The sequence below is a fragment of the Manacus candei genome, unplaced genomic scaffold (genome assembly GCF_025592945.1).
Source record: "Manacus candei isolate 608988 ecotype Guabito, Panama unplaced genomic scaffold, ASM2559294v1 h1tg000060l, whole genome shotgun sequence".
Lineage (NCBI taxonomy): Eukaryota > Metazoa > Chordata > Aves > Passeriformes > Pipridae > Manacus > Manacus candei.
Window position 1 is genome coordinate 8,975,550 of NW_026138108.1, and position 13,282 is coordinate 8,988,831.

Genomic DNA, 13,282 nt, shown 5'->3' on the forward strand with positions numbered 1-13,282 from the left:
CATTAACAATTTCTAGAAATGACATGATTTGGAAGCTATGCTATACTCCAAAACTTAGTGCCTTCCCTCTTCTGATTATTGGCATCCCCATCATCACATTCCTTAAGTGATTTAGAAATGGCCTTCTATTGAATAAAACAGACACTACATAAATACAGACTGTGAGACTAAGGAACAAGCTTCTTGCCATACGGGTCAGCTATGTGAAATTTATTAGGAGACCTCAGAGTTTTTGCAGAACCAGAAAATGTTATGAAAATTAACTCCCTGAGGTAAACAGCCTGTGTAAAACCGGGAGCAGTGTGTACAAGAAATATACGCATATACTGTGATTAGGTTTTCTTCTGACACTCATTCAGAAAAAAAACCCAAAAATTATTCAGTGGTATTTTCTACCGTTTTTGATCAGTTTTAGTTGCATGTTCTTCATTGTAATTTAGAAACAGAAAAAAAATTCATGTTGGTCCCTGAACTCTTACATTAATGTTTCTCCTCCTCTTCTTCTACATTAAAATCACATCCAGTTTTTTTCATAAAATGCATTCCCTATGTCTATGGGGAAAGCCTATATCCCCCAAGTATTTGTTATATAATCTGTGAACAAAGATTTAATTATCTGGAGGTTTTTAAGAAAATCCATTACATTACATTACAAAGTTAGATTTGAAAATTTTCAGCGTCTGCCTCTTCTTTTGCATTTCTATTTTAATTTCTGGCTATATATCTGTTGCAAACCTGTTAAAACTATTTCCCTACTACCATTTAAAAAACTGGCTTTCTGCTTAATAAAGAGCTGGTTCTCCAGTCTTACCCATTACATGTTTGCTTCACTTATATACGTATAATTTCCTATGTCTATAACTCAAACGGGTTTGATCCACAAGACTAATGCAGTTTGAGCCTCAGCATCATCTAGCAAAGACAGTTGCTGTTTCCAATTGTATCTAAATAAAATGGAGTTCATTTAGATAAAAAAACCCCCTCACCTAATTGTTTAATTAGAAAATTAAACAATTTCATCTCTGGATGAAAGATGCATGTTCTAGAAGCACTGGAAGATGGGGTTTGTTATGTGCATTCCCAGCACCTCTCTCTCTTATCCTGGTAGGCATGGCTCTGCAGTTAGTCACCACAGAGGTGCAGGTTTAGCTCGGTCAGGAGGAGTCAGAGCTGCAGTACTGGATGCTGTCTCCCTTAGATGGCCCAGACAAGGATCATTTCCCTTCCTGAGCACTGCTATACCTCATTCAATAAGGGCAAAGGCTTATGGAGACCTTGTTTCTAAAGATGACAACACCTAACTTAGTAATGGAGAGAAAATCTAGAGGTGCAGAAAGTCACTGTGCCCCATTTCCCACAGTGGGAAAAAAGAGCAACCTCTTAACCTACCACATCTACAGGTACCCAAAGTACTTCTCATTTCAATTAGCCGAGTCCATGCACAACTGAGAAAGTTGGAGTGTTATTGCTATAATTATTTTGTTCCTTTTCTTTCCCTTTTCCTGCCTTCCTCACCCCTGGGCTCTTTAAAGAAAGACTCCCAGGAGCTTCCATTCAAGTGGACTGAAAACAGTGTCAGTGGGGGCTAACTTCTGCGGCACAGGTTGCTGTCACTGATGACCTATTCATCAGCACCAGCACCAGCCTGGCTTTGTCTTCTGCTCCACTAAACAAACTGATGGCAGGCTCAGTTCTGCTGCAGAAATATTGAGAATTAAAGGAAGCACAAAGGGAGGCAGCAGGGTTGAAACATTTAGTGGAAATAGGGGAGCTGGTCAATAAAAGGGGACAGAGACTGGATCAAAAGGGGCTGACTTACAATGGCACATGGTCTAAAAAGGGGTGTGCACTACCCCACAGGTCAAAAATGACAAAACCTTGAGTTCCTGAAGCTGTCACCTTCTGCACAGTAGGGAGAGATCCGGGAGCAAGAAGAAATGCAAAGCTAGCAACTCAATATATAGGCAATGTACAAAGGGAAAAAAACATAAAGGGTGAAATTCTGGGGTGCTTGCAACAAGCTGAGACCACTGAACTCAAGGAACCAAACAAAAGAAATGTTTAGAGAAGGTACTGGAAAAAAAGAGAAACAAAGTATGATAAGGAAGAGTGAGATTTAGGCTTAGGCATTCATCTTGGATTTGGGAGAACTGGTTCCATTTCAAGACTATGCCATATATTTCCTGTGGGACTAAAAGTGAGGCATTTAATCTCTGCAATTCAGTCCTTATCAGTGAATAAATACTTAGGGAAAGGATATGACATGTATTTTGTGTGTAGGGTCCCCTGAGTTCAGCCACATTCATGTAAAAGAAAAGAAGTGTCGAAACGAGAAGACGCAAAAAATTTCCGTATTTTGAATTTTTCTATTTTGAGGCATTTAAATGGATCACATTTACTCTTAAATAAGTTTTCAAAGCATTAAACTTCCATTCACACCTTTCTATCATTTTCTACCTTTGAGGCTCTGAATACAAATATCTGACTGGTGTCCAGTGAATACAGATATCTGAATTCTAGCCAGAGATTTTCTTCTCTTCCTGTTTTTCCTATTTTACCTTTTGCTCTGGTGTCATGTTCCAAAATGCCTTCTCTTCTGAAGAAGTTTAGAGGAGATGAGAAAGAGTAAAATTGTAATGCCCGTGGCTTTCCAAAACTGGGGGGAAATTAGGCTAAAACATTAATGATAGTTGAGAAAAGTAATTTTCCCACTTTAAAGAGGTTTGGCACATTTTTAGTAGAAAGGGAGATATTTTTTTCATCCTTTCTTCTCTCATGTAATTTCATTTAATTTAAATATATTTCCCTCCTTAACTTTTCACAGAAAGAAAGAAGCCCAGAAGAGTAAAATAGCAAGAGAAAACAGAATTTCTTTGGACATTAAAAGACCCAAACACATTTCAGTAATGATTTTTTTTTCCTCGGAAATTTGAAATAGAAGCCTGGTTCCACACACACATCGTGAGAAAATGCATCTGATTAAACTCTGTTCTATGTAACCAACCTTGATTGTCATAACAGAGACCTCTGGATCTCGCAAGTGGATTCCTCTACCTGTCACTGGGGGGACTGCAGCAAAAGGAGAACGCACCTTGTCTACCTAAGGTAATAAACAAGGAAGGAAAACAAGGAAGAAAAACAAGGAAGGAAACAAGGAAGGAAACAAGGAAGGAAACAAGGAAGGAAACAAGGAAGGAAACAAGGAAGGAAACAAGGAAGGAAACAAGGAAGGAAACAAGGAAGGAAACAAGGAAGGAAACAAGGAAGGAAACAAGGAAGGTCAGTTCTTAAGCCAAGGTAAGTAGCACCAACACACGTCCTGGACCATATGGAAGATCTGGCTGTGTCCTTCAAACCTGTGCATGGATGGCATGAAGATCACTGCCCCATGGATGAGCTGCCATTTGTCAGACAGAGCTGCCTCAGTGTGCCTAGAAAATACCCCAACTGCCTAATCGTCGGCTGCTCTTAACTATGGTAGTTCCACAGAATTCAGTCCCCAGATCTGTCCTCAGAGTTTAAATGCTGGCTGACAGTCTCGCAAGTAATAAAATAATTCAAACAGGTCAAGTTACCAACTCAGAAACAGTGAGGGGTTTTTTTGCTTCATGCCACGGAGAGGAAAATTTCCAGTCTCCGTTCAGAATTGGCCATCATTATTAAATACACACATGGATGGGCTTTTTGGTCATGATATAAATGACTTAAAGCTGTGATTCAAATAGGTCTATAAAGTGCTTCTATGATGTTCCTCTCCCTTCTTTTTTCCTTTTTTTTTTTTTTTAAACTGTCTCTGCTCCACTGTTCTTTGTAGAGACAAGCCCTTGAAAATCACCCTTCTTAAGGTGTAAACTTGGTGACTGTACATTATAGTAAAACATTTGATTTGTTATAGGTTAGAAAAATAGAGAAGTTGAAATCTCTTCATAGCGTATTAAAGGTCACACAATTATAATAAAATCTTGCTCCAGCAGCTCCAGTCACAGACAAAATCAGTCTCAAATTTCCAGCGAACAATGAAGTCCCTACAGAGTTTCAGCTTCCCCGGGAAATCAGGGTATCTCAGGCTGTGTTGATTTTAAGAATGTCCTGAATGCCCATCATAAAAAAAAAACAACAAACGTGTTACTCAACATAGTCACAGCTCTTTCGGGGTCCTCCGATTGAAAATATGTTTTTTATTTCATAGCCATTTGGGGCATAGCACTTTTTTGGTTCCAGAAACTTAAAAAGCAGACAGCTCTACTTGTTCGGGTGAGATGCCACAAGCTTGAATGTCATTCCGTAGTATGCCACATATCAAAATAAAATAATAGTAATACAGAACAAAAACCTACATCCTCACAATACAAACTAATCTTCCAGTTTCCCATCAAGCGAAACATATTGACAACTGACAATAGGCAATTAATAGATTAATGAGCATAGCTCTTATCTGTCTACATTATGAGTTTATCTGGTTGTAACAGGATGAACACAACACGGGCCTGTGCTCGGAGGAGTGCTGTCCCAATAGAAATGAGATCATTGCAGCAAGATATGAATGCAGTATTTTGATTACCAGGTATCGCTCAATGGAACAGAACCCCCCCACACACACACACATTTATTCTATACATTTTAAAATTATTCAAGGGCAAAGAACAGAATATAATTTACCAGAGAGAGAATTAGAGGGAAAGGTTTTACGAAAGCGGGAGAGATTAGGTTTTGATCCAGGGTTAAGACCACTGCCTCTGGCACACATACAATCTGTCAAGATAGGTGGTGGAATGTAAAAAACCCTTTTCCACCTAAAACTGAGCCTAAACTCAATGCTGTCTGCAGTGGTTAAGAATAAAATAAACTTTAAAAGTCCTTTAATAACCCAAATCAAAACATAAGGCATACAAGCTAGTTCTATCTCCAAAAAATGGGACTGTTGTTTCTGACAGTGGTAAGCTCATTCACACCAAATTTGATCTGTGGAAGTACAAAGGTGCACTGGAGGATGCTGTGCCTCACATGAAACCTACAGAAAACCTACAGAAAAGCAGTCTTTCCAAATGACCGAGGTAGGAAGGTGAGCAAGGTATGAATTTGGGGAGCCAGAGAACCATTATCTCAATTGTATCCTGACATTTTCTCCCTGAGTCCCTGGTGGTACACTTGCCAGTAATATAACTCTCCTGCTCTGTGCTTACTCATTCCCTATTTCCACCACAGAAGGAAGCCAGATTTGCTTCTCTCATGCCTGGAGACAAGTTCTGCCCGCTCTTCCTTGCACATGTTATCTAAGTTTTCTCAACGGGGCTATTTGTACGGATAAAGTGAATTTGCCCTTGATAGCACTGTAAAGTTTCAAAACAAATATTGTGATGTTTTGTGGGTTGGCAAACACGATATGCAATTTGCTGTGTGGAAACTGTTGTCCTGCTCCAGAATTATGCAGGCTTTCATAATGGCTAACAACATGAGACAAATGCAGCATGACAGTTGCATGTTGATAATTCTACACAATTTTGCTCATAAGCTATTTATTGGGTTTATTTCAGAGCCCCGTGCAGCCAGAAGAAAAACTCCGGAGGAGTGAACTTTGGATCAAGCTTGATTTTATTCCACTGCAGTACACCAGACAGTCAGAAATGAGGGATTTATTCTGATTTGAACAGAACCTCCTTATGAAAAAAGGGTTGCAATCCTGATGATGACAGTCTCCTGGGAATGTGGCTGCAGAGGTCTCAGGCACCGTTGTCCCAACTACTCACTACCAGCCCATGCAGACCAATGTGCCTTTACCTCCCCACGTCAGGGCACAGCATCAGAGGTGCTGGGGAAGTGCTGCACAGGTCTCTGTCTGGCTGCTCGTGGTTAATTCCAGCAGCACAGCAGGGGAATAGCTGCAGGTAGGAGCATTTAAACCACAGAAGCAAAAATCACCAGAGGACATTTCAAAGTTTCATACCCCCTTTACACCTGGACCTCTGCTGCTTTAAACAACTGTCATGTTGAAACAGTAGGAAGAGGCTCAAAGGCTACTTCTGCATGTGTCTGTTTGGATGACAAAAAGAGCTATAAAAGCCCAGAGAAATAAAGTATTATTATATACTGCACTGAAAAGGGAATTCAGTTTGTGTCTCATTTTTAAGAGCTAATATTCTTTTATCTGATCAAATGATAAACAGCATTGCTAAATCAAGTTTTGATGGCATATGTATTTGCAAACAAAACTTTATATCCAACCTTTTCTAAGATGATCCCACAAATCTGTGTTGATATCCTCTGTGGTCACATTTTTAAGAGCCTGGAAAATAGAACAGCCTCCCATGCACAGCTTTAAACCATGTACATGCACTTCTACATTTTCTAATTGAATGGGACCTTCTAGGCATGCAGTGAAAAGCGGCTTTGGAAAATCAGTGTAGAGAGGGACAGAATGTTTTCCAAATGCTGATTTTATTCTGTTCTTGGGTATTCTATTCCACAGGAAATCAAACTAATACTCTTCCACTGAGGACTGCAATGTGTCATTCAAACGCACCCCTCAGCAAGGCACTCCACTTGGGGGATGATGTGTTCCTGGATGGCTCCCAGAGCACCCTGCTACACTGAGCTGAAGCTCCCAGGTCCTCTGAAGGGAGATGTACAGACAGCATGGCACAAAGACTGTGAGATACTACAGTTCTCTTAAACACATTCCTTCCTTGGCCACTGCCTCCCATTGTTTTAGCTGGATGCCTCAGGACTAGCCTGGTATAACAACCTTGTCACTTTGCTTTGTCATTCCTCTTTCCAGGGTTTGAGACACCAATACACTGTAAGACACAAAATCTCCTGGTACTATCTCCCAGCAAAACCAAGCTATGAGTCTTTAGTGCAGCTTGGTACATTTGCTCTTTATCTCCATGGTAAAAGCACGAGAGAAGTCCCAGGTATTTGCCCCAAGAATTTCTGGGAAAATTCTTCAGTTTTATTGATCAATTTGGGATATATCTTTTGCAGTTTCAGGAGAAAACTGCTGACAGACCTATCAAGAAGCATCCCCTCACTGCTTTACTGGGAGGTGCATCAAGATTAGAGGATTGGAAATCAATTTGAGTAGAGCAGTTGTGACTCACTGATTTCTTTGATGCCATAAATGTAGCATACCAGAGAGGTCACCGATCAACTTTGGTGCTCATGGAGAAAAAAAGAACCTGTGGCACTGAGGAGAGAAGCCCTTTGGTCACAGAAAATCACTTCAGTTCTTTAGGCAGGTGATACCCAGTCGTTAAATTTTCCCTATGGAGAACTAAGAAAACAACACTCCTGAGCCTGTGTTTGAATGTGTGGACTAAAAATGCTTCAATAGGGAGCAAGGGGAAGAAAAACTATGATCAGCAGCAAACATCTCTGACTGCTGGTAGACAACAGCTTCTGTTGACATAAAATGGTGCTGCTCCACTGAGGTCAGGGGAAGCAGCAATGTTTTATATTAGCTCAGAATTCCTGGACACAACTGTTTCTCACTTTTATATTGTAATTAATACTTTAATGTAGTTAAACATTTTCCCGTGAAGGAGTTAATGAAGCCTTGCTTAGATCTGTAGACACATTTACAGCCCTATATTTAGGATATAGGAAAAAATAAGAAATTCTTTTAAGAAATCAGCTACATGAAGCAACAGGGGCCATTAACCAAAACAAAGAGGTCACAAAACATTTTAAGCAGCAGTTGAACCGAATGGTTACCTTCCAAACTGGTATTGCTGCTATGAACCAGGCAGGACAAAGGATTTCAGACACACTTAAGCTGGGAAGAAAAAACAAACCCAAAAATAACAGGCAGGAGCAGACAAGAGTGTTGGCTCAGGGATGCTTTAGATCTGATAGCAAATCCATTAACCACTGTAGAATCTTTCCTGTGTTCAGGAAAGGCTATGGAACCTCCTATGTTATTTGCAAATAAACAGGACTGCACAATGGGTAGAATCAAATTTGGTATTAATTCCCTCCTTTCACTATTGATCCCTGCTGCTCTCCCCAGTCTGGAAAACCAACTGGCAATTTGGCTCAAAAGGAGAGCACAACGCAAAAGAATCAAAAGCCATTTGAAGAAAACTACACATACATTCTCCTCTCTCACCATCAAAGCACAGCTCTGTTCTCCCAACCTCTTTGGCCCTCTGTTTCGGTCTGCAAAACAGGAATAACATTGCAGAAGAGAGTGAGAGTCAGAGATCGTGAGCCCACTTGCTGAACTCTGGAAGGAGCTCCCCTTCTGCCCTTCAGCATTTTTATGTCTACAGTACCTCCCATGTGGCAAGTGCTACCTACATGGGGAATATCTGGTTTGTTTCTATGCACAGAAGCTACATTCACTTAAAATATTTGTGGAAAATCACTGGTTTCAGATGTGTGACTGACAAACCTCGATTAGAACACAGGATTTAGTACAAATATAAAGCTCTTTACAAATCTCAGACTTTGTGACATAGTATTAGCTGTGAATGTAAAACAGTATAAAGATGTGTTTTGCTGCAACAACAACAATTTAAAGATCAAATACCTTTTCCTATCAGATTCCCCATACTGATTTCTGAGAATCTAGTGAAATACAAAGGATGTTTGCAAAGTAGAACGCTTGCATATGTTTCATTAATTAGTTTGGCAAGGCTTCCAATACCAAAGGTGCATGTATTTTTACACAGGCTTGGGCAATCTGCCTCAGATTTTTAAATATTCATGTTTCTGCACTAATTGTGCTCTGTATCATTTCATTGTATATATATATATATATATGTACACATGTATACACACATATTTAACAGAGCTTGGAATTTGTCATTCTGCTGGGATTTCTAAAAATATCCTTCCAGAAAAACCACCATTGAACTTGACTGGGAGAGGTGGTGCATACTTTTCTTTTTCTTGGAGCTCCATCTCAGTCCAACAGGAATACTGTCCATGTAATCTTAGCATCACATTTCACATTAAGCTCATGATGAGCTGAATTTTTAGTAGAACTGCCTATGAAATTTCAGATGAAACATCTTCTCATTGGAATACAACAGCTTGTTCAAACAGAATGTTTTGGGCTTTGACAACTTCCCAACTCAACACAGATAGGAATGTCTTATAAAACAGCTTGTGGGGCTCCTAAATCAACATTCTTTGGCAAAGGGGTGATGGACTTCCTGGGTTGACTGTGGCACCCAAGGAGCTGCTTTATTCCATTTTGAACAGAAATGGGAATAAGAAGCAGTCATTTTTCTGAAGCCTGTGTTTCTGAATTTCCTTTCCATCTCCAATTCACTTGTTTGCATTTCATCTCTCACCCAAACATCCCAACAAAATTCTTCTAGCAACACAGAAATGCTAAATATCACCTCCTCTGGCCTGATTACTGAGAGCAATGGAAGGGCTACAAGGAGGAAAGGGGAAGCACTGAGAGATGTGGTGCAGCAACAGACTCTAGAGCCTTCACACACTTCTAGAGCCTACTGGCTCCTGAAGCACTGGACCAGCTTGAGAACTTTTTCTATCTAGGTGCAGTCCAGCTTTCACCTTGGGTTTTATTGCAGGAAAAAGCTATTCAATGCCAGTCACTTGCGGCAGTGCTTAGCATTACCTAACAGTTCACAAGAGTACTCTAGAACACCTAAAAGAAAGAGATGCATTAAACTCCCAAAGCAAAGGGCACATCCTCATGCAGAAACTGTCCTACCTCTTCACAAATAATGACATGACATGCTGAAGAATCTTCCTACACTTTAGAAAAATAAAGAGTAGCAGGGAATACACTGGAAAGGAAGTGCAAAAAGTGAGAGGGTTGGGGAAGTGCCTTCCTTATTTTTTACCATCCATTTATTTTCACCTTCTCACAAACATAAGTATACATTCATGTACCTTTGTGTGGCACTTTGTCCCCTAGTAAACATCAAATACTTTGAAGTTAGGAGGAACTTCTTGTGGTTTATGTGCTCCCTCTAAGAACACCACATCATGTTAGTCAAGGCAGAGGGAGAGTCTGGACAATATGCTAAGACATAACATGGCCTACCTCATAAAATGCATTGTACCTACTGAAAACCAAGTACCCGCTGGCCTCAGTGCTGCCCACTGTGCACTGTGTGCAGCCATTAAATAAAGCCCCCAGCGTTTTACCGAGCTTGGACAATCACACTGGACAACATAACAGGATCAATGCGGGAGATGGGGATAAAGACCAAACAGCTCTAGAGATGTCCTAGAGAAGACTAGTAAACAACAGGCCTCCATAGAGAAGGGTGATAGAAAACTCAAATCACACTGAAATTTATCAAAGCTTAAAGCTGCTTACAATAATGGCTCAAGGTGAACGATTAATTTCAAACCAGGCCAAATTGAGGAAAAGAACCTTGATGCACACACCAATTTTGTTTCTCAAAGTCAAGAATTGCCTAATCAATAGTAGTGCTAAAAGGAGATGGGCGCTCTCAGGGGTACCATTACAAAGAATTGCACTGGATTTTAGCCACCTGGCTCCCAATTGCTTTAATAGCTGTCACATGGCTAAAACCCAGTCTGAAGCTTTAAAACCTCACCCCTCAGTCTTCCTGAGCATCCACTGCTGTCAGGTGGCAAATGCAAAACAGCAGGAGGGACTGCGAGATTTACTCCTGTATTGACCAGTACTAGAACATGCCCAAGAATTTGCACTGCTGTTGCAAGTGTCAGTTACTGGGTGAAGAAGGCAAAGCAGGAGAGGGTAAAAGGGGTGAGTGAGAGAAAGTGAAAGAAACTCTACTTAACTCTTCTGCTGTTGATGTGTTGATAGCAGTCTGCATCAGGTACTCACATTGCTGGCCTAATCCAATCAGCCCTCCTCTTCCATTAGCTAAAAATAAACTGGCACTTTTTAGGTAATGCTCTGACTGCTCCCCCCATTCCAAATTGTACTCAAAATCTTAATGGAAAACCTTTGAGGAGTTTAAGGTTTTAAATCAAATAAAGAAGCAGACAAAAGGAGAAAAATCCAATCAGAGCAGAAAGGGTTTGCTTATACAGGAGCTGATTTTCTTTCCCTTTTCACCAGCACTGAACTCCACAGGAGAATTAGCTGGAAAGACAGAAGGAAGTAGACAAACTGGAAGAGGAAGGAAGAGTTTCTCTCGTGCTCCTGTTATACATAGTATTACACAAGGAGAGGTGGCATCATGTCAATGAGATCTTAGATTGACTTGGTTTCTTGGCCTGCTAGTAATCAGCTATGGGATGGTGAGCACCCTGCTCCCCTTCTCCAACAGCTTCCACAGTTCCAGAGCCCTCCAGAGGTGGGATTGCCTTGGTGTGCCCAGAGGAGAGCAGTAGGAGTCGGCCTTTGCAGCAGCCCCCCTCCCAGGAGGTCACCTTGTAGTGGGGCTCTCATAGAACATATAAATAACCAGCAATATCAAACACTTTTTGAAAGGAAGGGGGAAAATATTCATTGAATCATAGAATGACTTGGGTTGGAAGGAACCTTAAAGATCACCAGACCAGGTTGCTCAGAGCCCCATCCTTGAACGCTCACAGGGATGGGGCATCCACAACTTCTCTGGACAACCTGTTCCACTGCCTCACCACCCTCACAGTAAAGAATTTATTCCTAATATCTAATCTAAACCTACTCTCTTTCAGTTTGAAACCATTCCCCCTTGTCCTGTCAACACCTGCCCCTAGGAAATTTCCTCTCCAGCCTTCTACTAAGCTCCCTTTAGGTACAATGTTTCTAAGTGGAAGTGGTTGGGCAAAGAGAATAGAGAAATAAAGTAAAACAAGGGACTTGAAAAAAACAAAGTAATTGAAAAAAACCCCATCATCAGGCCTGTAACATAACTTGAGCCTGTATCTTAAGATGAGTGGGGAAAAAAAATAAGTAAAAAAGATTTTGCACTATCAACCTTCCTGCCAGCCATCTAGAAGACTCTACATCAAAATTTTAGAAGGGTAACGGTTAGACAGTGGTTAGAAGAGAAGAAAGGGAATGGAAAAATACTCTTCAAATAGTAGATAACTGTTACAAGCATGCAAAAACTAGGAATTATTATATATATATATATATAGGAGCCTGAACACATTTCATAGTATGGCCCTTTTTCATTGAACCCTGTGTACTTTATATGTGCCTTAAAAAAATTATTTAAAAACAAACTAACAAACAAAAAAAATTACCACAGTCCCCTGAGCCGAAGCAAAACTACAGGAAATTGAGAGCATTGAGATTTCTATTAAAGGAAAAGACAGGAAGATGGTACTTGATCTAGAACCCATTAATTTGGTAAGCTCTGAATCTAACTACGAGCATAGGGTCATGAGCCAGAGAGTACTGGTGAGTGCTACTGTTACGCTGGCTTTTGCAGTATCTCTCTTCATAGACAGCAGAGCCAAACCACATCAGTTCCCCTTAGTTGAGCTGGATTGGCACTTTGGAAATCCTAGTGCACTGGAAATGTTTAAATTCTCACATTTGAGGAGTAAGAGCAACATAGAGCTACTGGCTAAATGTTGTTCAAGAAAAATAAAGGTAGAAGAATTGGCAGGAGGAGAAGAAGAAGAAACAATGAGAAATAAAACAGAGAGGGAAATGAAACAGAAAAAAAATACAGCAGAGAAGGGAGAATAGGAGAGAGTATGGGAAACTGGGAGAGGATTAAATTAATCAAAACCAAGAAAGAATTACAGAAACGGAAACAATGAGAAACACAGGAGAGCACTTGAACTCACAAAGTAAAAACAAGCAAGAAGCAAGAGGTATATTGGAGGCAATAGAAGGAAATAGAGAGGCAATGAAAGAGAGAAAGGAAAAGGTGTGAGGAACTGAAAATGGCAAGACATAGGAGAGAAAATGGGAGAGAGGAAAGGGAAGTAAAGAGAAGGAATTGTACAGGGAAAGGACCAGAAAGAGGAGAACAATCCTAGGGAGCCTGCTGTGGTGGGTCGCAGAGGAGTTCACAAGCCCATGCACTCCAACTATTTCTTTTTGATTCTGTGTCATTGTCAGGCTTCAGACTGCAGCTGCAAATTGTTTGTCTGGCAGTTCTGGTAGGTTTGATTCAATAACTCCTGTAAGAGGGCAGGCAGGATATCAATGCTGCTTTATTGCCTTTTTCTCTGCCTACAATAGCAATCCTCCAGTTATACAGTATTATAAAGTGCCATCACTGGGGGTTGTATCTCAGCATAGTCACATCTCATCTTCCTAGACTATAATAAGCTGGCAAAGGTAGAAGTCTGAAACTACGTGAGCTTTGTGAAATGATTAACATTGAGGCCTAAAGATTGGCATCACGGGTGGGCACTG

The 13,282-nt window shown here is 40.6% G+C and overlaps 1 long non-coding RNA gene across 1 annotated transcript in view; it reads right to left on the reverse strand.

Annotated features, from left to right (window-relative positions):
• The window catches only part of LOC127478502 (uncharacterized), a 138,737-nt gene that overhangs the window by 38,493 nt on the left and 86,962 nt on the right, over nt 1-13,282 (reverse strand). The window lies entirely within an intron of this gene.